This window comes from Dufourea novaeangliae, unplaced genomic scaffold (assembly GCF_001272555.1).
Source record: "Dufourea novaeangliae isolate 0120121106 unplaced genomic scaffold, ASM127255v1 scaffold228, whole genome shotgun sequence".
NCBI lineage: Eukaryota > Metazoa > Arthropoda > Insecta > Hymenoptera > Halictidae > Dufourea > Dufourea novaeangliae.
The window spans coordinates 4737736-4763623 of NW_015374150.1; the positions used below are offsets into that span (position 1 = coordinate 4737736).

The 25888-nt window shown below is 49.3% G+C and overlaps 1 protein-coding gene across 1 annotated transcript in view; it reads right to left on the minus strand.

Moving 5' to 3' along the window:
* The window catches only part of LOC107191654 (solute carrier organic anion transporter family member 3A1), a 36162-nt gene extending 12910 nt beyond the window's left edge, over positions 1 to 23252 (minus strand). Inside the window, exon 1 of the mRNA XM_015580746.1 lies at positions 22860 to 23252. The gene's annotated coding sequence lies outside the window, so the exon portion shown is untranslated. The remainder of the gene's footprint in view (positions 1 to 22859) is intronic.
* Positions 23253 to 25888: the final 2636 nt, after the last annotated feature.

Here is a 25888-nt window from a genome sequence, read left to right on the forward strand (position 1 = left end):
TCCATCGATATTACTTTTGAGATACTACTCGAGCAGGAATTTCCAAGCTGAACAACGAACAGATCCACGAGCGATCCGAAGGTTCGTACATTCGAACTGACCGAGCCTTCGAAGACTACGCTTTCTGCCGGTACCGAAGCGCAACCAACGTGTATTATGGTGGCCATAGGTACCAACGTCGAACCACAGCGCATTACAAGTGGACACAGAGCGATGTAATAATGGATTGTATTCACGACCGCGGTGGCCCCTCGCCGCAAATTACCCACAATCATACCCAGCAGCGCTATCGGTGCTATCTTTTTTGGGAAATAACACGCCAAGCCAAGACTGTATCGCGGTTCGACTTCATAGTATTCACCTTACTCATGTACGGGGCAGTCGACACGAATCTGCTTCGATATCGATTCGAACGCAGGCCTCGGCTGGGAGTTTTTCAAGGTGGAATTCGCTGCTGAATCCATCTACGATCCATCCTCCCCTGGCTACAATATTTCCCGCGAAATGTGCTTTTAAATCTCGTTGCTCGTTACTGATCCAATAACGTCGCAGCAGCAATATAGCGACTGGTCGATCGAGAGAAGCTACTCGAGACAACACACAACGCAGAGTGACCAGGGAAATCTGTCTCAGTTCCATGTAAGAAGGCACGAAGAGAACATCGAAAACCAGACGACCACACACGCACGCTCGCAATCCCCACACCCTTGCACCAGAATCGACTGCGAACCAGTGGCGAGCTTAGAATTAAGGTAAACACGCCCTGCAGTTGCGCGGCGTGCAATCAGGATCCCCAAGATCCACGATTCATAATCCACGATCCACGCTCTTGTTATTGTTGTCATTTCGACGACACGAGTCACTCGAAATGATTGGCGAAACGCGGGAAAGCCATGGTAAGAAATCGATGTCGAGACTTTCCTAAAGATCACGGTCGAGTGTTTTACGCGAAAAAAGCTGTGACGAAACGGTGTGGATTCGAGAAACGAAAGGGCAGGAGGGAAGAAAAGATCAGAAGCCAACGATCGAGCGCGTCCCGATTCTCACTTCTGGTGTCTGCGTTCCTCTCGTGTCCGTGGCTCGCGTGGCCAGCCACGTGTGTGTTTAACTTTGCCGGCATTCAACCGCGCGCAACAAGCACGACCAACGTGCACGCTCGTTACGGCGACGAGTCCCAGTCCCAGTCCCAGTCCCAGTCCCAGTCCCAGTGCCAAGCGATACGAACGAACGAACGAACAGATTCCAAGGTTTGCCTAATTGCCTTCAAACTTGTTTCAATTCGGAGCCAAGCGATACGAACGAACGAACGAACGAACAGATTCCAAGGTTTGCCTAATTGCCTTCAAACTTGTTTCAATTCGGTCCGTCTTCGTTGTTCGCTTCCAGCGAGGTAGTCGAACGGCAGTGCAGTCGACAGTTACATGTATATGTATGTGTACACCGCTGCGAATAGAACCTAGCCCTTTTCATCGGAAACTCTCCAATTTCTCGAGGAAGCACGTTCTTTCGCTCATACGCATAGCAGCCGCATAGTTCCCCAACCGTTCGCCGTTTTTTGTTTTTTTACTTCTCTCCTATTGCTCGAACGCACTGAACTGGTTGTTACATGCGAGCACGTTACAGCCAGCCGGATTATGCGAGTCAGGTGAACACGGTGCGCAGGTGTACCAACGATAGAGATGGGATCAAGCCCGTGATTGTTCGCGATCAATATGGACGTTCTGCGTCGCAACATTGTTCTTCTTTTAAAAAAAAATAACGACGAATCTCCCGATGGATCGAGGTAAAGCTACATCATCCCAAAACGGTCAACGACACTGGTCAAACGGTTCGTATACCTACATTTCTTTACAACCAGACGCTGGATACTGGTGTCATTGGTAATCGAGAAGCTGGGCGACTGACACCGATTATCGTCAATCGACATTCGATTTGTCAGACCGCAGAACCTTCGGATCAAGATTCTATCGAATGTAAATGAACATGAGCGCGACTCGCTCCCATCTCTAGCCAGCCCACAACGCACCGATGCACACGCGCAGCTGTTGTTGTTCTGCTGCTGCTGCTGCTCGCTCGCAAAGTTTTATGCACGCATTTATTTCAAGCGTTCAGCGTCTATGTAGCCAGGGCTCGTACGAGGCGTACCGGCGCGGCGGCACCCCTAATGAATTCGCGGAAATCTCATTCCTCGCGAATTCTTTGCCACGCATACCCATAAGAGAGTAGGTATACGCGAAATGATTCGTTCGGGTGGTCGTTACTGCCGTCCAGAAATATTCCTGGAACTCATGGAAACAGGCCGGCTCGAGGTACGCTCGAAACAGCCCTCCATCGAGATCCTCTTTCGAGACTTCGTGTTTTATTCCGGGATCTCGGACGAGGGGAAGAAATCGCGAAAACATCGTAAAGAAATCATATCGAACGTGTTGAAAACAATGTGATAGACTTGGTCGAATCGCGTTCACGGTAGATTAGAGTTAGAAGCCTTGAAATCCGAAGGAATGTTCGACGATTCGGAAACGTTCAAGCGAGGCAGCGGTTACCGGCTCGATTTTGAAGCAATTAAACGTCGATCCGTCGAACGAATCTTTCCCTCTTTCGAGTTTCGCTGCGAAATCGCGACATTTTTTGTTCCGTGTTATCCGACGAAACGGTCGGACCATGCGCAAAACGTTGTTGTTCGAACGGCTCGAGTGGTAATGTCAATGATAAATCAGCCGGGAGGAGAAAGATTCAGGATCGTCTCGGCAGTCGGCGATCGAGTCCTCGGAACGAAGCTCGGTGAAGTGACCGACGAAGAGAGCAAGAAGCGAAAGAAAGTGAAAAAGCCGGAACGAGAACTGGAGGAAAAAAGAGGCGAAACTGGCCGGATGACCTCGGTCGTGGTGTTGCAGTTGCAGCGCGCGCGACAGGTTTGCAGTTGCGGCTGCCTGTCCCAGATGTCGAGGCTGACGTAGGCGTAGGTGTGAGAGATCTGTGTACACGCGGCGGCGGCGACGTTTCGTTCCAACGGACCGGTCGATCTGTGTCACGGTGACTTTCAGCCGGTTTAAAAGTAAAAGTAATTGATAGACCGTGCCGCCGAGCTGGTGATCTTCACGGATGATCGTTCGTCGCGACAGCGTACATCTTTCAACGTCGCAGCGGGACCTGTGGCGTTTCATTTTCAAACGACGAAGTCGTCGATAATTCTGTCCCCGCGCTCTCATGGCCCGACGAAAGAGCACCGCGACGAGAGACGTTATTCGCGGGAATTTCCTGCAAGCATCGGGGCATCGGCATCGGGATCGTCTTATCCGCGAGAGACGGTAGGTAGAAGAAGCAACGAAAGACTTCTCGGACGCAGCAGGTGCGCATCTACGACCTACAATCTATCTAAATCGATGGTAAGCGCCGATGACGTATCTACGATCGACTTTGCGTGACGCGACTCTGCGTGTGTTCTTTGGCAACTGTCACAAGGTAGCGGCCGTTGAATTCCATTGAATCGTGTTCGATTCAAGAGAACGAAATCACCGGAATTCTGTGAGAATCGAGAAATACGGCTGCTAGAAAAGGGGATAGGTCAAAAGAGAGGACCTCGATCGATCTTTTAATATTCGTTTCAATTTATTTCGGACAACGCGAGGCGACAATCGACCGATTACGGGTTGGATATGAAAATAGAACCCTCCGTCGGTCCCTCAGTTGAGTCACGTTCTCGACTATGCCTCCTTAATTCTAGGATCGAAACGACAGCCACCTACATTATTAATTGGAAAATGGCTCCGAGTGTCCTTCTATGAGCTATCCGGGCAATCTCGTCGGGCCCTGAATGGTTTCCAGCACAAAGCAGCAATGGAGACCACACTGTTGAGAGAGTTCGGGAACCGACGGTACTTCGCGCTTCAAGATACAGGTCAAACGGATATTAAAGATTCGAACGGCTGCTGGCTCGAGTACAAGCGAACCCAAGCATCGCAGAATAATCATAAAAGAAGGAACCGAAGAACGTCGATCGATCGGCGTCGTAAAAATATCAACGCGGGTAGGAAGTACTACGTAAGTATGTAGATACATATTAACAGGAACAAAAGAGATCCAGAGTGGGATAGGTAGGAAGGGTGGACAGGAGAGGGAGAGGGTAGTGCGGGAGATGCAGAATCGGCCGCCCGGATGACCTCGGTCTCGAAGCTGCAGCAGCAGCAGCAGCGCGGCAGGTACGCAGCTGCGGAATGTCCCATATTCCCATGGTGAACTCGGACGGTCGATAATCGCGATATCGAGCACGTGGGTGCACGCCTCGAGAGCGAACAACGCGACAGCGACAGCGGCTGGTCCCGAGTTCCATGCTTGCATCATACGCATTACGTACACTTTGCTTGATGAAACAAATTGGTATGACCTGGTCTAGCGTTGCTTCTCATCGACACCCTCCAGCTAGTCTTCCTTCGTCTCTCCTCCCTTGCCAATCTTTCTTCGTTTCATTCGGGGGGAAGTCGTTTAGAGACGAGCGATTCTTCGACCGGAGCTTGACGAACCATCGAGCAACCGCTGCCAATTCGTTACGGTCTTTCGTTCCGTTTCTTTATAGGTCAACGAAGGCGGTCGATTCGGAACGTTCCACGTAACGTAGCCACGGTAGATTCTTAGCCGCGAACTACTTATTCTATGCCTGAAATTTTCCACGATTAACGGGCGAACGATTCTGGTAATTCCGCGAATCGTTTGGGATTCGTTGAAAATCGTGGATAGTGAGTGGGTCATTCCTATTCGAGGATGGGAGGAAAGATTGCGAGCATGACGAAACGAGACGAGACGGGACGAGACGGGACGAGACGAGACGAGAATAAGGGTTAGTTCGCGCTAGGGGAACGATGCGATGTTCTCGGATTGAAAAACAGTTGAATGATCTCGCGTAGAAGAGCGCAGCAGCACGCGGTTTTATCGTCGCGACGCGCAGCCCGGTGTCGGTACGGACTGCGTGTGCATCGGTCGACTGTGTGCGCATGCACGTAGTAGACAGTACACTGGCCGCTCCGAAGCGGCGGTACCGCCATTGAGACCTGACCTACTTTGAGACACACGCACGGTTCGCCGACATCGCGCTTCGCCCGAGTAAAAGCACCGAGAGCAAAACGCAGCTCCTCTCGCTCCTCACTGTTCGCTAGCGTAGGCGGCCTGGCATGGGCCTCTCTTCCCGTCTCGTTCCTGTTCTCAGCCCCAACTGTCACAGTTTTTGCCCCACTCGTGGTTTTTTTTTACAACATCCCTCTCGACCCCGCAACCACTCGCTTCCTTCCTACCGTCCCTTTTTCTCAGCCTTTGAGATCAACCAACCCCCGTGTATTCTATTGTATACCTTGTACTCATTTCTTCTTACGTTTTCTTCCGTCCATTCTGTTACCTGCAATGTCGCCCCACCCACCTATCGCGTCCTTCGAAACTCTCATTCCCGCCCTACGTCACAATTTTCTTTTCTTTTCCGTTGATATCACGTTTCATCCCTCTTTCGCTACCACCTTGATCTCTGAACTTTATGTTCACCCTAAACGTGGTATCCTCCTACCCCTTCTGTTAATTTTTCACTCGTCAACCCGCTTTTTGCCGCTCTACCACCTCAATCACCGAGCATTTTCTTCTCCTCTATTCTCCCGTGTCTCTTCCGCAGAGAATATAATGCACTCGTTTTCGATGCACCGGAGCCGAGCGCGAGAGCGCGAGCGCGCGCGCGCGCGTATCGACAGATTTCGAGTGCATTGGCCTAGATACAGACCCGACGGAGCTGGGTTCGCATGAATTTTCCGGTGGCCGGGGGACGATTTTTCTCCCCGGATATCGGAAACCGAAACGAGATTCCCGCGAAAAAAGGACAGAGCGGGAGTGTAATAAAGTCTCCCTCCTCCCACCTCGTCGTCGATCCAACTGTATTCCTCCGATCACGTCCGTTTCTCGACATTAGAAGAACCATAGTGTTTGTTCGATCGTTTTCTGAAGATTCTGTCTTTTCGAACATTCGCGACGACAACCGACGAAAAGTTGGACGAACGATTCAATTAGCACCGACTAGATACGAAAACGGAGACACGACACGGGACGAGAAGCGGTGCAACGAGCGGGCAACCCATAATTACTGAATTATTACCGGTAGTTAAGGTGTACGATCGTGGTTTACGATCTCAAGCATGCCTTTAAGGTCACGCAAACGAACTCCATAAAGGCTTTTAAGCCATAAATCTTTATCAGTGCACGCGCGATAGTCGGCTGCGCGAGAAAAGAAAGTCGATATTTCGGAACGAAGTAATTCGAATCCTTCCCGAAGCGGTCCAGTTCGCCAGCGTAAAGGGGAATGAAATTTCCGCGATATCTCTCGATGTCGATATACAATTACGCTCGCGGAAACGTCGCTTGCAAATGTTTCCGAGGGGGCGGAATGCTGCGAGGAATATCGCGGTAACGATACTTCGATGACCAAAATCGGACTGGTCCCGGCAAGATCGTTGCGCAAATCGCGAACGAAAGCGAGTCGTTATCTTTTAACCGAGAGAGCCGAGGGGGAGGAACGGAGAAAGGAGGATATTCGGTTGATTATCTCAACGAAACCGAATATCTGCGGATCCTTTCACCGACAATATATTTAAACATTATCGCGTTATGCTTTCAAAGTAAAAAAGAGAAATCGAGAGGGAAAGCAACCACGGAGACACCACACCGTCCGATGAATCTGCGTTAACGAAAAATTCGCCTCTTAAAATTTTAGCGGTTCTCGTTTTCTCGGTGTTCCGTGGACACGCTTGATCCATCTTAAAATCTTATCGAGAGGCCTCGTTGAAAGATCAAAGAAAACGGAACAGACGCGATGAAACGCGAGTCCCGAAAGCTTCGAACATTCCTTCGATGTTGATTTGACAATATTTTCGATCCAAAGTCGCAGAGCATCTTTGAGATTTCTTCGAAATATCGGTTCGCTGGGAGCAGATAGTTTCTCTCGGTCGATTCTACGCGTCCGAGTCTCGTCGTTTTCTGCGTCAATGGAGTCGACGAACGATCGGGTTGGATCAACAAACGGCTTAGTGGAAAACAGGACCGCGAGTATTTTTAGCGGATTGCGCACGGTGGTCGAGTCTGACCGTGTCTCGAGCTCTCTCGAGCTCTCGGGCTTTACGAGGCGGCGAATGCACCTGTATCGAGACGCGCGTCAACACGGGGAATTGTTGCGCGAGAGCTTGCATCCCCCGTCAACTAGGTCAACGTGACATCGTCGGCTCTTGACGCACGTGCAAACATCTCGACACGCGACACGCATGTGCAGCTCTGTTTCCTAAGGGGAGAACTTCGCCCCGGCTGGATTTACCTGTCGGCGATCGATCGCGTCTGGAAAATGTTTTTTTCTTCTCGTCTACATACACGTATGTACCTCGTCCATCTGTATAGCGCGCAACTTTATCGAGGCAAGAATATACCAACATAATAAATCAGCGACAAGGAAAAAGTTGTATCTATCGTATTCGATGAAACAAAACGACTTTTCAATTGCAAAGTTCTGCAACAATAACAATGACTGTCCGAAAGAAATAATCATTTCAATACCGATCCGCGTCTAAACGAATAGCAACATGTAGTCGCGCATTCCCAAATCGAGCGTGTGACGTCAGGCCACGTGGTGCCACGTGGTGCCACGAGGTACGAACGAATCGAGTGAAAGCCTGAATCGTCCCGTATTTTTGATTAGAGGAGCTGAAGGAGGGATTCGAGTATCGAACGAGCGAACGAGTGCGTCAACGGTTCCCGAAAAAGGCGAATCACCTCTTTTTCGAAAGTTCTTCGACCAAACGAAGCGCCAAGAGTCGACGAGATTTGCAAACGCTGTACTGTCCGATTTGGAAATTGAAAAATCCACCGACCGGTGAACACACTGAACAATCCGAGACAAAAGATTGTTCCGTGGTCAATGCGCGACTCACCACCGTTTTTCAAGTCCTTCTGGAGCTACCTCTGCGGTGCTATTCTCGTGATCGTCTTTATATTATCTGTAGCGATCCTGGTAATTGGAGTACGGTAGGCTTTGTATCCGTTAGCAAAACCAATATGTTGGGAAAAAGATGATCCCGAGAATCCTACGGATACGTAGAAATGTGTGGTTGAACGCGAGCAGAAATAATGCAGAGCCAAGAAGGAATACGCGAGCGGAGAGTCGCTCGCGCGTTTTACCCGAGAGCCGTGCACACACCGATGCATTTTCCATCCCTCTATTCATTCGCGCGCGGTGGTTGCTACGACCCACTTCCATCTCGAGGAATAAACGGGACACCGCCCACGCATCGGAACCTCTCGGACTTTCATTCGAACGTCCATTGACGCTCCGCTCCGCCTCGCTTTTTCAACGAAGCTACCGTACAGAATTTTATCTTTCGAAACGCGAATCTCGAGAATGCGACGATGCAACGGGATCGCCGATAATTCGACTCGACGTATTGTCCCAGTTTTCGCGGTACGATGGCCACGGAAGTCTCTTGTAAAAATCTGAGTCAACAAGAAAGGCCGATCCGGAGCGCGTCGCCGATGGCTGCAACGTATCGAAAATCACGGGGTAAAAACAGGGTAAAGTGGAATAGCATTCGGATCGAAAGCATCGTTCGAAGACTATCGGACATTTACGAGATACTGGAATCGGAGAAACGATCTCGGTCGAAACAAGAATGGAAGAAATGTATCTCGTTTTCGACCTAAGTAAAATACTCAATCGCACGCGCAGTAAAACGCCTGGAACGTCGCGCGACAAACGACAGTCACGACGCTAGAGGCACGCATGGCGGTTTATCGTGGCTCTGCCACGCGTGGAAGTCGTTTACCCCACGGAGTTATTTGGCCCCTTCGTAGCGAGCAACGCGCTCCAACCGGACGAGCAAGCAAGAATCACAGAACAGCACAGAACAGCACAGAACAGCACAGAACAGCACAGAACAGCACAGAACAGCACGACGCAGCCGCGAGGAAAGAGACGGAAGTCAAGACACGGCCGCGTCGCATCCGAAAGAAAGAGAAATCAAACGTTTATCGCATCGACGAGAGGGAAACCGGAGAGAGAACGATAGTGTGGGCGGAGTGGATATTGCGTCGTCGCGAGGGAAATGAAGATATTGCTCGCCAAATTACCGAACGCAAAAGGTATTCCAGGAACACTCTCTTCCAAAGAAAATGATCTTCCAGGGGAAACATTACCGCGTGGAATCTGCAGATGGTGGGAAAGAAGCGTTGGAAAAACTGCCGCAAGCGGACAGAAGATAGAGAACTGGGTCTCGGATGAGCAGGAAAAGGTGAAGAACGGAGCAGTCGTGCGTGCAGGAGGGTCGAAGAGTGAGGAGGACATCGATGCGATGCGACGCAAAGACTCGACACACGTGCCAAGGGAACAACACACGCGTGCTGCTTGTGGTAGCGGGAGAGAGACGACGAGCGGCAGACGAACGCGGAAAGAAAGACAGAAAGAAAGAAACGAGAACGGGCTGAACGTGAGGAACACAACGTCGAACTTGGAGTACGAGGAAGAAGGACGACGCGACGCGAATTCACCGCGGATAAGGTGAAAAGCGAGAGAGAAAAAAGTGAGATGGCAGGCAGGATGCACGAGTGAAAAAGTAGGCGGGAAAAGGGAGACGAGGAAGAAAAAGAGGAAACGGTACGGAGCAGTGGAAGAGTACGAACGATGAGTGAGCGAGTGAGTGTGTGTGTGTGTGTGTGTGTGAGAGAGAGAGAGAGAGAGAGAGAGAGAGAGAGAGAGAGGCGAAAAATGAAATAAAAAAGATGCATGGAAATAAGAGAAAGGAAGAGAACCGAAGGTTTCTCTTTCTCGGACGCGCGCGCGACGTGGCGCGAGCAGATTGTACGAGGAGAGCGTGCAGGCAGGCAGGCAGGCAGCAACGCGATTTTAGGCGTTCTACCCTCCCTCCACCAGTGGTTCGCTGGTTCGTTGGTTCGTTGGTTCGCGAGAGTCCCCCTTTCGGCGGCCGAAAACGACGTCGAGGAGACCTTCGTATGGCAACTCGCCCGCCGACGGCGACGCTTGGCTCGGACGTATTCCGCATACGTAAACCCCGCGTATGCCTCTCTCCTCTCGAAGGGCGGTGGCGACGACGACGAATCCGCTCGCGTCGCACGAAATTTCGGAGAAGGTCCGATTCTTCGACGAAACGTACTTACGACCGTAGGGTGTTCGCAAGCTTTGCCACGTCCACTCGGAGGTTGACGACTATCTTCCCGTTATCGATTTCCTCAACTCGGAAAAATGCGTATCGATTAGAAAATCTGTTCCAAAAACGACGAATTGTATACAACCCTTTTGCTGTTGCGGCTATGCGTTTTTGGTGATTTTGATGGACACGATGAATGTGCAACGTCGTACTTAAATAAACGACCTAAACGATGGAACGGGAGAAACCTTCGAATCGTAAAAATATCACGGAAACACGCCCGGTGAATCGTTTTTCTGAGAAAAGTCCGAGCGACTTTTCTTTCGTTTGATTTCATATTTTGCTGTCGCTTTAAATACGTGTCATTTTCGGATCAATAGGTCTGTATCGCTGTTGAACAAATATTTAAGGACTCTGACTTGATTGACAATAATAATAATAATAATAATAATAATAATAATAATAATAATAATAATAATAATCATAAGTAAGCAATATCGACATGGAATTCGTGAATCGATTGTATGTGCACTTGCAAAAAAAATTCGCAAAGCGACTACACACGCGCGTACAGTAAACGAAATGCTTCCCGCATGATCGAGGTCTACTACGTGTGACTTCGATACCATCTAGATCAAAAGCAAGTACATATTTAACTTGTCCGCGTTTATAAACGTGCCTGCAGGCTGTTTCGACCATGGCCTTAATCGCAATGTACACCGATATGCACACGATGCACGCATAGCCTTTTCCAACCACTTCGAAACTGTCAGCTCGTAATATTATCCTCGATCCGTGGGGACGTCGGCCAATAACTCTTTTCCCGTCAAGTTACCGAACCATCCCCTCCAAATCGAATCTAGATAAATTTCATCTCGCCGACAATGGATTCGTTAAGATCGAACAGCGATTACGATTTCCCCCCGATGCATCGAATCGAAGGTTCTCTTCGAAGAAGAAATCACGCGTGCAGAATACGCGCGCGGGTGACCTTAGCCACAGACATCGGCCCACGAGGTCGCCGGATCAATCGTCGATGAAGAAAAGAAGAATCTCGAATCGACCCTACTTTGCATCGCAGAACCACTCCTTATCTTTGCGCCGAGCAACAAGAAAGTTTCCATTCGGATTCATATCCATAATCCGACGTTCGATTACATTCTTCGCTTTGAAAAGTTCCATTTTCAGCTCGAGATACAGCAGCCCCCTTCTTGCCCCGATTACTCCCATTCCCGGATCGCGAGCGAGAAATAACGAAATCGAATCGGAGCTAATTATTTCACGTTCGACAATCGCATCGTCGAATTATAAATAACCAAGGATTGGATAAAACCATCCAAGTTTAGTCTGCTCCGTCCAGCCACGGACACGGGACGAAAAATTCGACGAAGACTGTCCGAGATCGGCTTCCCGGGGTTATCGAGTATCGGTGACTTTCGATTAACACGCGATTTATTAGCATAACTCGCCCAGTTCAGCAAATTGATATCGATTTCGACGCGACGACGCGTTTAAAAGTATTGGCCTAAATCATGCGGAACGACGAATCCCGACACGCCTTGCCGCCTCCAATCGTACGATGCACTTTCACGATCCTCGCGATAACGAGCTTCGAATGTTCCGTTTTTTGTACCTTTCAATCACGATTGCTTCGATAAGATAAAACGACTCAGCAGCCATCGATCGTCGTCGATTCGCGTGAAACGGTGTCTCGTCTGTTCCCAAGCGAAACCTGTAATTTTTCGATCGATTTTTGGGCTAACCGTATCCACCTTCGTGCGGTTCGCGTAATCGACTTGGCGCGAAAACCTTTCGCTTGTATCGACACGCGAGGTATACGGTGTATCCTGGCAGTGGCGGGTTTTGATTCTGGCCCACGCGTCGCCGCATTTCGATAGCCGCGAATCGTAACGACCGCGAGCGGTGGCGACGAGCAAGCAACCACGACGAAGCGTGGGCATGAAGCGGCGAGGCGCCTCCGCGATGATGCACATGCACCGGTTCCATAGGACGAGAACAACACGGACACGCGCCTCGTGTCGGTTTACGACTCGCGGAGAGACACGCGAAACAACCTGACCGCAACGCATCACGATGGGAAGAACGCGAAAGCGAAACCGTCGACGAGTGGCGACGACTGTTTCCGATTGTTGAGTAGAAACGTTTCTTAGTCCAATGTCGATATCTATGTACTATTTCCAACAAGGAAAAGTTAAAAGGACTGGAATCGCTCCGCACGGGAACTGAAAACAATTTACGACCAATAAAATTACTACTCATCGATATTTACGCGAACGGGCTCTGCAAGAGATACGAACCCCGCATTTCTCACATGTTGCCGGGGTGTAAGTATGAGACGTAGACCTATGCAACCGTTTGCTCATAGTCTTTCCCTGTGCTGCCGACGTAACCGCGTGAATACCCATGAAAATGATCAACCAGAGAGCTATTTGCGTTTACAATAGATACGATACGATACGATACGATACGATACGATACGATACGACTGTACCAAGATCGCGAGCGGCCTGCTGCCAGCTAGAACAACGACTATCGAGCTACACAGTTAGCATGGACCGAGACGTGACGTTGCTCGTTGCTCGTTGCTCGTTGCTCGTTGCTCGTTGCTCGTTGCCTGTCGGAGTACTTTCATTGCTGTTATACAACCGCGGATCGAGCGACCGACCGCTGAAAGGAGAAATGGGAACACGCAGAGGTTCTCATGCGAACGGAGGATCCGATCGATCGCGTTTTCACACCGAGTACCACCCTCGCCTCGATTCCTCTCCAAACTCTCGACACATCGTCAACGACGGCATTATAGCAAAATGCCTGCTATGGCGTCGAGTCCCAAAACATGAACATTTACGATTTCGTGGCTAGATTGTACGGTTGGGAAATGGAGAAAAGAAAGTGTTCGTGCCGTGAAAATGTTGTGTCGGAAAAGGGCGGATCTGATCTGTAGTTATTATATGTATACGGTTCGATAAGGATGATGGCGACAAGGATGACGAGGATCGAGCAAACGTTTGACACGTGGAGAGAACGGGTTAGGGTCGACGACTTTGTACGTTTCGACATTTCGCGAACACGTGTAGAGTTGGCTTTTTACCCAATGCCCCTGCTATATTCAGCGAACGCGTAAGTAATAATATGACCGGCAAGTACAATATCGTTTCACGAGAGAACATTGTCGTTCTACGTTTCGCCGAACACGTTTGCCCCGTCCGCAAATAGAAAGCCCCGCCACCGATTGAGCACCGTGCCACACAAGAACAGAACGAAGGTGAGTTTTATCTCGCGGTGTTCTACCCAAGGCTTCGTGTAATCTCGGTCGCGGAGAAAGTGGAAGTGGAAAAGTGTATCAGTGACTTCGTTCCCTAGATACTCGGTAACACGGGGTATCGATGTTCACGCGTTTCACTGGCGTTCACTGGCTTCGTGGCTCTTCGCGACAGCTTCCGACACGAGTCCCTTGAATACTCGCGAAACTTCACCCGTGTCCCCTGTTGTTTTACTCGTTGCGTGTTGTGTCGGTTCTACGGCCTGTTCTATTCGATTCCGTCAACGTATCTGTATACCATGCACTGTGGCAAGCTCCAGAGCCTCTCCAACCTACGAACGATTCATTTTGCCCGTGCCCATTTATTTAAAGAACCGACAGTGTTTTCTAAAGATGCTCTCGAGCAGCAGCAACAACAGCATCGGTATTACGTGCGCATTCCGGTACTCGAAAGTCTCTCGATAACGTATGCAGCAACGGTATTGCAGCGTATACGTGTGTTCACCTATTTTCGGAACGCGGTCTAATATTAATCTCGACGATACCGGCCACTAAAATCGATATCCCCGGCTGAACTGGGTCAAACAGTTCCACGCATTCTCTGTCGTTATTTTTAATATCGCGAATTTCACCTCCTCCCGTTAAAAGCTTCTTGTTTTCAAACCGACATTCGACCGCTGCGTTATTCAACGACGATATTTTTTCATCGCATATGGTCGCGTTTCGCACAATTGGGAGGGGGGTATTCGTGGAAGGACGGCATTCTTCGATATCATCGGTCGCCATCCTTGAAATTCATTTGATCGTAACGCGGACCCAAAAGAAAACAAGATAGATGATAAAGAAAAGCGTAGTGTCGTTAAAGCGAACAAGAGATCTTCTTCGTTCGTTTACGAGCACCGTTAGGAAAGCAAAGATAAGAACGAATTCGCAGTTAGAATTCGTCACTCGCGCCGCGGCCATCTTTCGACGCAGCGCAGCGAGGGGCGTCAGATATTCTGATTCGCGAACGCAGACAAAATTGCACCGATAAACGGTAGTCCTCTGGCCTACGCATAAATGAAAATCGGATATCTGCGACCGCAATCGAATGAAACGCGTCAAAATTGAACGACTCCGATCGGAAGCCGTCGTTGTACATTAATTCAACGCGACGTCTTCTCTAATTATCAAGGCAAATTCTTTTACACGCTTACCTACAGGACCGCCGCGTAAAAATATCAAACCATGTATATGTACATATTTCTGTACACTTTTACACGAAGAGGTTCATCCAGAATAGTATCGAGACCCTATGATACCTTTGCACCTGGCTATCTATACAGAAGCACTATGAGATTCATACCTACCGCAAAACTAAACGTACAACATATACATATATGTATGTCGCTCCCATCAACACCGCTAGCATACTTCATCGAGAAGAGTCCACATAACTCTCCTCGTATAACGCTACGCTGCATACAATGCAATTTGTACCAATTGCACGGGGGCAATTACGTTCAAGAGCATGGGAGGTCGACCGAAACACTTTTACCATTTCGACTCACAATCAGTACTGCGACTAACTCGCCAACTATGTGTCCTAGTCGTAGTCGAGAGATTTTTCAAAAACTAACTAACTCTCGGAGTACAACTATCTTATATCGCTCCGTTCCAGCGTTCGTGCAATAACACAAATTAACATACGAGTCAACTCTCCTGTAAGTGGTTCGATCCTGTTTACGACACAATGTTTCTATCGTCTGTTACAACGTTAACGCTGGCTCGATAATGTACCTGCTTTTAATGCGATTGTATTCGTTAAACCGCCACGCCCGTTGATTGGACGTCTGCGTTGGATCCAGTTATGCGTTCGAGTCTTTTTCGATTCTGTTAAGGGAACTACGCAGGACCCTCGCAGCCTTGAAAGAATCGATTTTTCAACCCCTCGTGTCCTTACAGAGTCTCCTCTCCACCGCCTTTACAGGATCTCGCGTCTTCCTTCGAACGCTGTGACTTAAACCATTCTCAAACACGTTTCCATTCTTTGTCCGGCTAAACATTTTCTGTATATCGACCAGAGCGACGTAAGATACTAGCATTTCACCTAACCCGATCGACGTAGGGGATCCAACGAAAATCATTCGAATAAAAGGGCTAACTATCTATAACACGATAGGTACACCGTCGCCCTTTGTACAATGTCGTTTGGAGCGTCTACACGTTTTCAATCACGTTTAAACGATGCCATTAACTTTGCGAACGTAAACTCGTTAAAATCGTTAAAATCGTTAAAATCGTTAAAATCATTAAATCGTTCAAATTGATATTGCTGGTTCAATTACGGTACAACGTTCGTCAACGCGTTTTTTCTGTTTCTTTTGTCGAATAATCATTTATGGCGCGAGAAAATTACGCCTTCCCGAGGAGTGGCCTTTATACGTTCCTATAACACGTTGTTAACAACGCCTTGTCGGCCCACCAACGGATAAAATTTCGTCGAAGGCTCGACAGAAAAACGTTTTTCATTCGAATCGATGCGTTTACGAATGCGTTAATATGTCTCTGATATTTTTGCGAAACGAACTGCGGTATAATTTTCCGGATAATCGGGTCAATGTTATCCTCTAAAGTAAAATTATTCTCCTACCGACGCGACGTGTTCGATTGACGCCTGCGCCGCCACACCGCACCCGCTTCACCAGTATTCACCACTAACTATGTAGTGTAGATCACCATCAACGCTGGAAATCCTCGGTGTGGAGCAGCATCGACGGTTATCCTGCAGCTTCATCCTCGCGCACCATCGGTTCCATTTGTATGTATTTTTCTTTGAAAGCAGATACAGGCGAACGCATCGTGTTCTCGAGGCCACGGGTCGAGTCAGATAAGATATAATTATTCGTGTCGCAAAAATGGCTGAATCCACTCCCCCTCCCTCGTTTTCGCGTCTTCTTTCTTTTTCATGTATTTTCTTCATTCCACAATTCTATCACTTTCTTTTCAATAGCTTTTGTTATATTTTCGACCCCTCTGCCCGCTGCAGTTTCTATTAAACTCACTGCCTATTACTTTCAATTCCGAGAAACGTCGCGTTTATCGGCTGAATATCGGTGCATCGAAAATTGATCGTCGTCGGTTACGTTACTTAAAAATCACCATTACGAGAGACAGCAACCGGTTTGCAAGGTCGTCTGTTACACAAAATTTAACATAGGTACGCGCGAAGATATTTAAAGATGTGACGTCAAATAAACCGCGCCACGTGGATTAAAAAAGGTTGGACGAAAGGAAACTACGAGTAGAACGGAAAGGAGATTCCGGTCGAATTCTCGATGAGCAAGACAAAACGTATGATTTTACGGGTCGTGGCCGATTGCGCTTTCGCTCTTGGTTCCCGCAAACACGCTTCTCGATGTTTGCACGAATACGAGCGAATCGAGTCTTATCTTTTCGAACACTTGGTTAGAAATTTTAACAAATTCAACACCGCGCGTAACCGTACGACTTTCGGAAGTGAGCGCAACAGAGGAGATGAAACTTTACAAAGAAAATAATCTCGAGGAAGTGTTCGAGACAGGATCGAACCGTTTCGAAATCTTGTCCGTTCACGGCCATATTTGTTCGCAAATACGACTCGATTGTTCATGGACAATGAAGCCGTGGAATTCGACCGCTGAAAGAAGGACGGCATCCCCGAAGAATGTTTTCAAACAACGACGACTACGACGACGATGATGACGACGACGACGACGACGACGACGACGACGACGACGACGACGACGACGACGATTCCCGTGGGTAAACGTTGCCGTCCCGTCCCAGACTTATCGCACCACAAATAAAGTGCCAGATATCGCGATATCGTTCTGCGACACTCAGATTAAAAAAGGAAGATCCCGCGTACCGGTGCTTCGACAAGGGAAAAGAGCATATGGCCCCGACAGGAAGACGAACAGATAATTTACAGGTCCTGTACTGGCCTACCCAAACGCCTTAAATAGAAAAAGTTCCGCGATGTTTTCACACGTCGACGGAAACGAGATCTCAAGTCTTCAGGCCACTGATGTGCTAGGAGTCTTCCGAAGGCCTTTAGGAAAGGGTTCGAGACGAAGTGAGTAGCGTACAATTATCGGAGTAATATCGAAATGGGATCGAAAAACGCGTAGACGCTGCGGATGAGCGGTAGCCATCCGATGGTGGTAACCGTTGACTATTTATTCATTGCGAAGCTAGGGTAGCTGTTTTCCCGGCACGATTGCCGCGTCCTCGGCCACGCTTCGTCTGAAACACGTTATAAATAACCACTCAGCCCTGCGTGCATCCGTGATTACGATCACGGAAGATAGCAGAGTGCACGTCGGCCGCGTTCCCTTTGGTGTACGCTCCGCACAAGTGAGACGCTTCCTTCGCTCGTGCATATGCAAGTTAGATTCGATCCACGTGGTATAGTAGCGGTCGAAAGAATGTAGGCACGATCATCGAGTAGCCCTTGAGAAACGGGTCCTACTGGTGGTGGTGGTGGTGGTGGTGGTGCCGCCGCCGCGACAGCGTTATGTACGACAGTGATATTGTGAGTGCGGGCCCGAGACCCTTCACGCCTCGTACATTATTACTGTCAATTCTTGTTTGTTCTCAGTGTCCAAAACACTTCACTTACTGTCAGTTCCTGTTCAACTTAACAACCACACTGTACACACTTTCTTTCCAACGAGGGTACCCCCACTCTGTATACCGTTCACAGATCCATATACCTAACAATTGTTTCGATTTAACAAACGCCGCTGAGTACGTTCGACGGGACGCGACGGTTTCTCGATCGTCGAGCCGTAGCCAGAGGCGACAGCCGATTTGGCTCGACGTCGTTTTAAGTTACAATTTTCAAGCTCCATCGAACGCGTCAGAGACACGCTGTACACGGGGATGCCGACGATCGTTAACTGGATGCACGCGAAATCGGTGTCCCGTAGGATTATCAGCTGATTAAGAGAAGCCACGGCGAGACGGCCGCGTCGTGCTGTGCCCTGGCGGCATTTTTTGCTCCCTGTCGACAAGAGACCGGTTTCGAAAGCGTACACACCTCTGGAGAGAACACGCGTAAAACATTGAGGAAACGCCCCTCCTTCGAAAGAAAAACAATGCATAATTTTTCGATTTACGAACGACCATCGTCGGCAGGATAATCCGAGACACATGCTAATAGTTGCACAGGAAGGTAGAGAACACGATCAGGATGACAGACTCTCCTTGGCAATTTATTATAATCGGATTATATCTTAGGTGATTGCAATTGAATACAATTAACAATCGCGCGGCCAAGCTCACCGCAAACTGCCAGCAATATAGTCTAATGTACAGAAGCTACGTAGAAAACGTACGCGACCTCCTTCCTGACAAATCAGTCAATTCCTTCGGGATAGGCAGGTATACTCTTTTTTTTTTTCCTCCTTCCACTCCGCATCCACTTTCTTTTTTCCTGCCTCTCCTCTAACCCTTCCCCTTCTTTCATGTTGGTTCCCCTCCTCTGGTCTCCCCAGCGCGCGGCGCTCTTTTTCCTTCCCGTCACAGGCTGCGCTCCGATTTCACGCCGCATACAAATCCGCCCCGGGAGTAATAACGAAAGTAAACGTGAGTACGCGCAGGTCAACGCAGTTATTTAGCTAATCACGTAAGAACGCTCCGAGGGCCAAGCTTTTAAGAATCTACCGCAACCCAATATTCTCGAAAATTCACCACGTACGACCCCCGCTCCGATTGGAAATCGTTGGAATAATGATGCCCGTTTCGTGTGCAACCACTCCGTTGAATCCGAAAACTACACAGAAATTACCGTTGCCCTGTACTTCTTTTCATTTCTTTTCTTTTCTTTTCCGAACGACCGTTCTTCCCGAGTTTGCTGCTCTTTTAAAAATAAAAAGCTACACACGAACGAGTATTACGCCGCCGCGCCGGTCGGCCGGTCGGCCGATTCGACTTGACCCCGACACGTCGTGGTTGCCACGTTTTCTTTTTACGCGTCACGCATACTTTCGTCATCGAATTTTACATACATTAGCTTTTTATTATTACTCGCGCGAATGCTACTTGATCGACAAACAGGAAGGAAAGGACCACGAAAGAAAAGAAAAAGCGGGTCGATTTTATTTGGGCTCGTTATCGGTCTTTGCTCGTTTCCCCCTTCAATTTCGTCTCATGGTTGACCGTTCAAAACCGAGTCGCAATTCGGACAACCCGGCTTCGTAAATCGCAGAAAACCGCGACGAGATTTACGATGCTCGTGTGTTTACACGGGTTTGCCCTTCCTACCCACCCTCCTTTTATCGGTAAAGATGTTATTATTATTACTATTATTATTATTATCCCTCTGTAATTGGTAGAAATATTCTGCACGTAAGTTACTGGAACAAACATCATCGATTACGCGACGACGACTACGAAACTAACAACTAACTGGCTTGTATCGAATGCGCGATTTCGTGGCCCAACCACGCATTGTTATTCAGGCCACTGCTAATTAGATGCTGTCGAAAGAAAAGACCCGCCTCGTGGCGCTGCACAGGAAAGTGAAAAAGTTACAGAAGATGCGACAAGAAACGCACGCGATAAACAAGAGAGTACGGGGTGTTGTGTATCGTGTGGACATGTTTTCGGTGGCGGACACACGTCGAACCGCGACTTTGTTCTCACTTTTGCTCGGCAGAATTCGAAGACGTACGTATCGAAGCATATCGGTGGATAATAAATAAACGGGTAGGGATAATAGCTATTCAGTATCGGAATTTACTAGCGCGAGGTGCACCAGAAGTAACTGGTGTGTGGCACAACTAGGCGCGAGTAAAAGTTACACAGGCAATCGAGTCGACGTTCAATAATCGAAATTCCCGTGTTCCAGGTCGCGTGACTATGCAAATCAGTCGCGCGCGCTCGCGCGGCGACCGGCAGTGACAGTGTAATAATGACCGTTTCTACTTACTACGGGATGATGTTTACGCGCGGCGCGGCAACCGATCATCGATCACGTTCCCAGGTCTTGAAATTCAATAAAAGAATTCCCTCTGTCCACCGAGATCGAATTGATGATCGGCCAGTGGAAAAAACTGGGGACTCTACGCGACCTGCGAGTACCTGTGCCGCCACGTGATTAATGCAGTCTCTCGCCTTCATTATTACACACGACGCGGTTGTGATTCTGATACGAGCCCCTCTACAAAACAAACAGCAAGACGCAACATGTGTCGTGTACGTTTGAAAGATTTTCGTTATTTCGTAGCTCCAGTCAGAATCGGAGAAGACACGCGTACGCGATCAGAAAAGTTATCGATAAATAGAGAGGATCGGTCTTTGTCGCTGTCCTTTTCGCGGCCGAAAGTGAAGGGGCGCGCGTGCAACATCCGGTTTGCAATTTTTGCACGGTTTATTGGGATTTAAAGTCGATTTACGTGCGGCCACCGCGTCATTCGGCTTTGATCATCCCGCGCCAAAAAAAAAGGTCTCGGCTTTCCCAGTCGAGAAGAGCTTACGGATCGTTTTTGAACTTTTCCATATTCGCGATAATTTTCTCGGAATCGAAACAGGCTTGACGCAATAAAACAATCGAAATAATCAACAAAAAAAATGCCCGTCTATAGTCACTGGGAATGGTCGATGCATCGATTAGACCATTGCAAAGAAAAAAAAAGGCTACGAACCATTCGAGAGACTAGGGTAATATAGTTGGTTCACTCGCAACTCTTCCTTCACGAGGAAAGACTGAACGGAAACTAGAAGAAAGGACGAGGCAACATTTCTCGGTGGGAGGGAGGAGGAATGGAAGAAGGCTGCAAAATCGTGGAGAGACACAAGAAAGGGTAAGTCGTTGAAGAAACAACATGAAGTTTCAGGAAAAACGGACAACCTGCAACATTGTGTTTACCTTTCGAAGATCGACCTTAAGGAAGATCGTAGAGGCTTTTCGGAAATCGCAGGTATACGACTGGTAACGGGGCACCGTGGAAATCGAGAAATGAATATTCATCGGCCCATTTTGAATTTCACGTTCGCGTGATGGATCTATGCCGAGATGCCTAACGGTACCTGATCTCCTCGTGGCTGGCAACGTGTATCACGGCAAACTGCTGCCTCTCGAAGCTCGTCGAAGCTGCAACTTAGTGCGAACGTGACTCAGGTGCATCGGTGCGCGAAAGTGGAAAGACCGGCGGTCGTGGTGATGGTGGTGGTGATGGCAGACGATGGCGAATTTGACGCGTGCAGCTTCTCACCTGTTGCACAAGATGCAATATCGATAACGAAGCCGATTCGTTTCGGGTGTACACTGTCAATGTGTGTAACGCGAGGAAGACACCGTCCCGCAGTTTCTTCTTTATATACTGCCACCTCTTGTTTCGAGACGATGATTAATCGAGAAGCACGATATCGACGAATAATCGATACATTTACGACCTTCCACTCTGCTCCGCTTTATCGTGGTTTACAGCAGCTACGATGCTTTCCGTTCGACCGTTTCTTACATCGTAAATAATGAAAACAACGTGTAAAGAACTGCGGGTATAATACGAAATGAAAACACGACGGATTTGTATCATCTCACCGACAAGTGTACAAACAATGTACTCGTTTGCATGTCGCGTACTACGCGAATATGACGGGCAGCCACCGAGTCAAGGTACAATAATAATCTCCGTCACAGCTTGTATCGCAAAATGGTTCCAACCATTTTTTCCGGACTCTCTCCGTCCTCGAAGGTTTTTGCGTCGTGAAGAGGAATTTTGAGCACTCGACGACGCTTCATAGGAGGGCAAAAAGGAAGGCAACGAGGTGAACCTTTTCCGTTCGTTCGACGAAGTGAAATTGTTTAATTTAGACGTTTGACGGTGTTTTACGAAGCACGCGAACATTTCGCTCCGAAGTAAATTAAAGGGACTCGTGATACGAGTATCCTTTCGAAGATCATACGCATCGGAGTACAGTGTCGGAATCTAGTTTCCCTCGTTAAAATCAAGGAACCTGTGAGGGAAATCTGATGTTTCCCCTACATCGAGCATAACAAACGAGAAATCGTTGCGTGAAACACGCTGTGCCTTTCGTGCTACTCCTCGAAGGTTTTGCGCAATGGAAACATTTCGACAACTGTGCAAGGTTAGACAAACACTATGGCAAATCGTATCGTAGTTACCCCTGCGAATTAAAGAAACCACCCGTAACGATGGTAACGGGAGCAACTCGTGGATCGGCGTGCATCAAGGGATGATCGAAACGCGTTGTCGAAAGACGGAGAAATGGAACGTTCGACGGTGGTGACGGTCACGGCACAGATTCGTCGTAGGTCAAGAGGAGAAGAATCACGCTGCAACGGCAGTCGCCGCGACTAGCGCGGTCGACAGTAGCAGGCAGGCAGGTTTGCAAAAAGGCAAGAAGTCGAAACGTACCTGTCATACGCCGTTCTCTTGGTCTTTCTTCCGCTGGCTGGATGGCTAGCTGGCTGGTTTGCTGGCTTCTCTTTCGCGCTCTTTCTCTATCTCTTGCTCTCTCTTCCCCAGTTTGGTCAGGGCCATGCGTCATCGGCGCAGAATCGGCTGCGCTTTGGAGGAACGTGGACGCGGTCGCGGCCGAAGACCGCGGCGGCAGGGCTAACACGAACAGCAACGAGCAGCAGCACCGTGTGCCACCGAGATATTTGGCGGACTCGAAAATAGCAACAGCATTCTCCTCTACAGTGTGTGCGCTCCCTCTTCTTGGTCGTCTTCGTCGCGGTCGTCGCCGTTGTCGTCGTCACCGCCGTCGTCTTCGTCTCCTTCTTCTTCTTCTTCTTCTTCTTCTTCTTCTTCTTCTTCTTCTTCTTCTTCTTCTTCTTCTTCTTCTTCTTCTGCTGCTGCTGCCGCTGCTACTGCTGCTGCTTCTACTTCTTCTTCTTCTCCTACTTCTTCTTTTGCGACTGCTTCTTGTTCTTGTTGGTCCGCGCGCCTCTGGCTGATTCGTACCGCCGGATAACTCGTTCGATCGCTCTCCACCAGTTCGCACTTTTATATACCACGCGCTTGCTGCCCGCTTGTTGTCACTTGACCGCTTTCCGCTCTTCTCTCACTCGGTCACCAGCTGCATCTGTATCTCCGGATGCAGCGAGCACCACTCGCGAAGCGATTACGACGTCGTCACCGCCGGCAATTTCACCAGATAACCCCAAATTCTGCTCGATCGACCCTATTCCCCTTTAACGAAGCATGGACTCGACGATTCTTCTTGTTCAACCTTACCACGACCGATCGCGATAGTGGCTCTCAAAGCAGGATCAACCCGACCCGTGATCTGGTAATTCGTTAGCTGAACGACTGTTGCTCGCCCGCGGAACCGTTCATGGTAAATCAAGTTTCGTACAATCACGATCGCCGGTATCGGTATCTCCTATGTACACATATGCGTATGCTTCCAACCCCGGATATGGACGCGAAGTGTCCCGCCCGAAAAAGTCTGACAATCGTGAACGCAAATCCAACCACTATGCTCTGATCTCGAGCAAAACATACGCTGCTGCTAGTCGTCGGTCCCCTAATTACCCTCCTTTTTGGTACCCGAAGGAAATTCTGGGTCCCTCGAATGACCGGCAAAAATCTGGCTGGTCCGTCACCGTTTCTCGTTTGCTCCCTCGGTCCGTCACCCTGTCGCGATTTTCTCTCCCCCGGTTCGCACGTGCACGCGACTCTCGAAACGTCGGAATTCCGCCGAGCAGAGCGAGAGAGAAACGGAGATATGCTCGCGGCTCCGCGGTTCGCGCGCGACTGACCGAGGGCGAGAGTCGTTATTGGGAGCAGAGCGCCGGTGAGGTCTGTTCGTCTGTGGTCTCTCTCTCTCTCTCTCTCCAACCCCGGGACTATCGGCTTCCTCCTCTCGCTCCTCCTGTCCCATGCATCTCTCTTACTCTCCCGCACCATTCGTTTCCCGCCACCTCCGCCCGCCGCTCGCCCACGACCACAAGCTTTTCCTTCTCGCTCCCTCTCACCTTTTTCACCGTCCTCTACCCTCTGTTTTTCTCACGTGAACGCGGTCTCGCTCTGTTCACCAGGCGACAACCGAGCGGCCTTTTCCGTCTCGTTCGGCTTCATTCTCTCTCTCTCTCTCTCTCTCTCTCTCTCTCTCTCTCTCTCTCTCCCTCTCTCTCTCTCTCTCACTCGCTCGCTCACTCACGGCTCCCGTTCGACTCGCAGGCGCGAAACGAACGAAACCGAAACTTAAGCTCGGCTGTCGCCTCCTTCGTCTCTTCTCGCGCTGCTCCGCGAGTCGACTCGCCTTGCCTTGTCTTGTCTTGTCTTGCCTTCCCTTGCATTGCCAAGAACCGTCTCGCCTCTTCCTTCTTAGACGAGCATCGGTCCCCTTGGCTCCGTCTCGCTCAGAACCATAGGACCACGCGGTGCGTCTCCGCGAAGCTACGCACAAGCGACGTTCGAGAGCCCGTAGACGCTGTCCGAAACTGGTTGGAGAGATGGCCCGCCACTCGTTTCGGCATCGTAATCAACTGGCCAGACTGCTGTTCCGCGCGCGGTCCGACCAGCCATCCCCTCTGCGAACATCGTTCTCACCCTACTTTTACCCACCCTTTCTTTCTGCATTCCAGACAAATCTCGACCAAAGGAATGAGTTCCCGAGACGCGTGTTTACGCGGCTGTACGAGATCAAGGTTTCCGAATTCTGGCAGCTGCTTGCTCCGCTCCGACTCTGCTCCGCACCATTTCCGATCCACAGGGAATCACGGTATCACCCGCGCCGTTCGGCTGTTTTTCAATGGAAACACCACTTCCCGATTCCTGTATTCGGAACCTATCTCTCGCGACTGTTAACGACTGAGACTAGTCTCAACGTACAGAAACTTGACGCAAAAAAGCGTAGAATTCGAGTGAAAGCGGCGGCTCGCCGTAATGGTGATCGTGGCGTCGCGTCCGATAGGTACTTGCCGAGGATCGCGTAACTACATCGCCGACGCCCATCGTCCGAGGAAACGAAACGTTCTGTTAAAAGTGTACTTTCTTCCAAGATGGGACAACGTTCGTTCCTACAAAGGGCCAAATCATATTTTTCATACGTTGTAAACTCCTTCGAATACCGACGAAAGAATCGACCAAATCAATGGTAACGCCGTGATGAAAGTTCTCTTAGAAAGTGTAGGAGAACAAATGACTTCCTAGGTACGATCAAATTACTTCCGATAGGAGGGGCGGGGGGCAATGGAATTCAATTTCGTTTTGTTTCCCCAATTGCACAGCTACGTTGTAATCTCTGATATTGTCCTTTGCGGTATTTTTCGTACCGCAAGAACCACACTCGCTGACCGGTTCCGCGTAAATCCGAGTTTGGATCCCACTCGGAAGTTCTTACGCAATTTCTGGCGTGACGAAGCTCTCCAAACTTGTACACCGAAGAACCGACCTAAGATTAATGGAATGTAACATGGTCCATCCGTGGAACG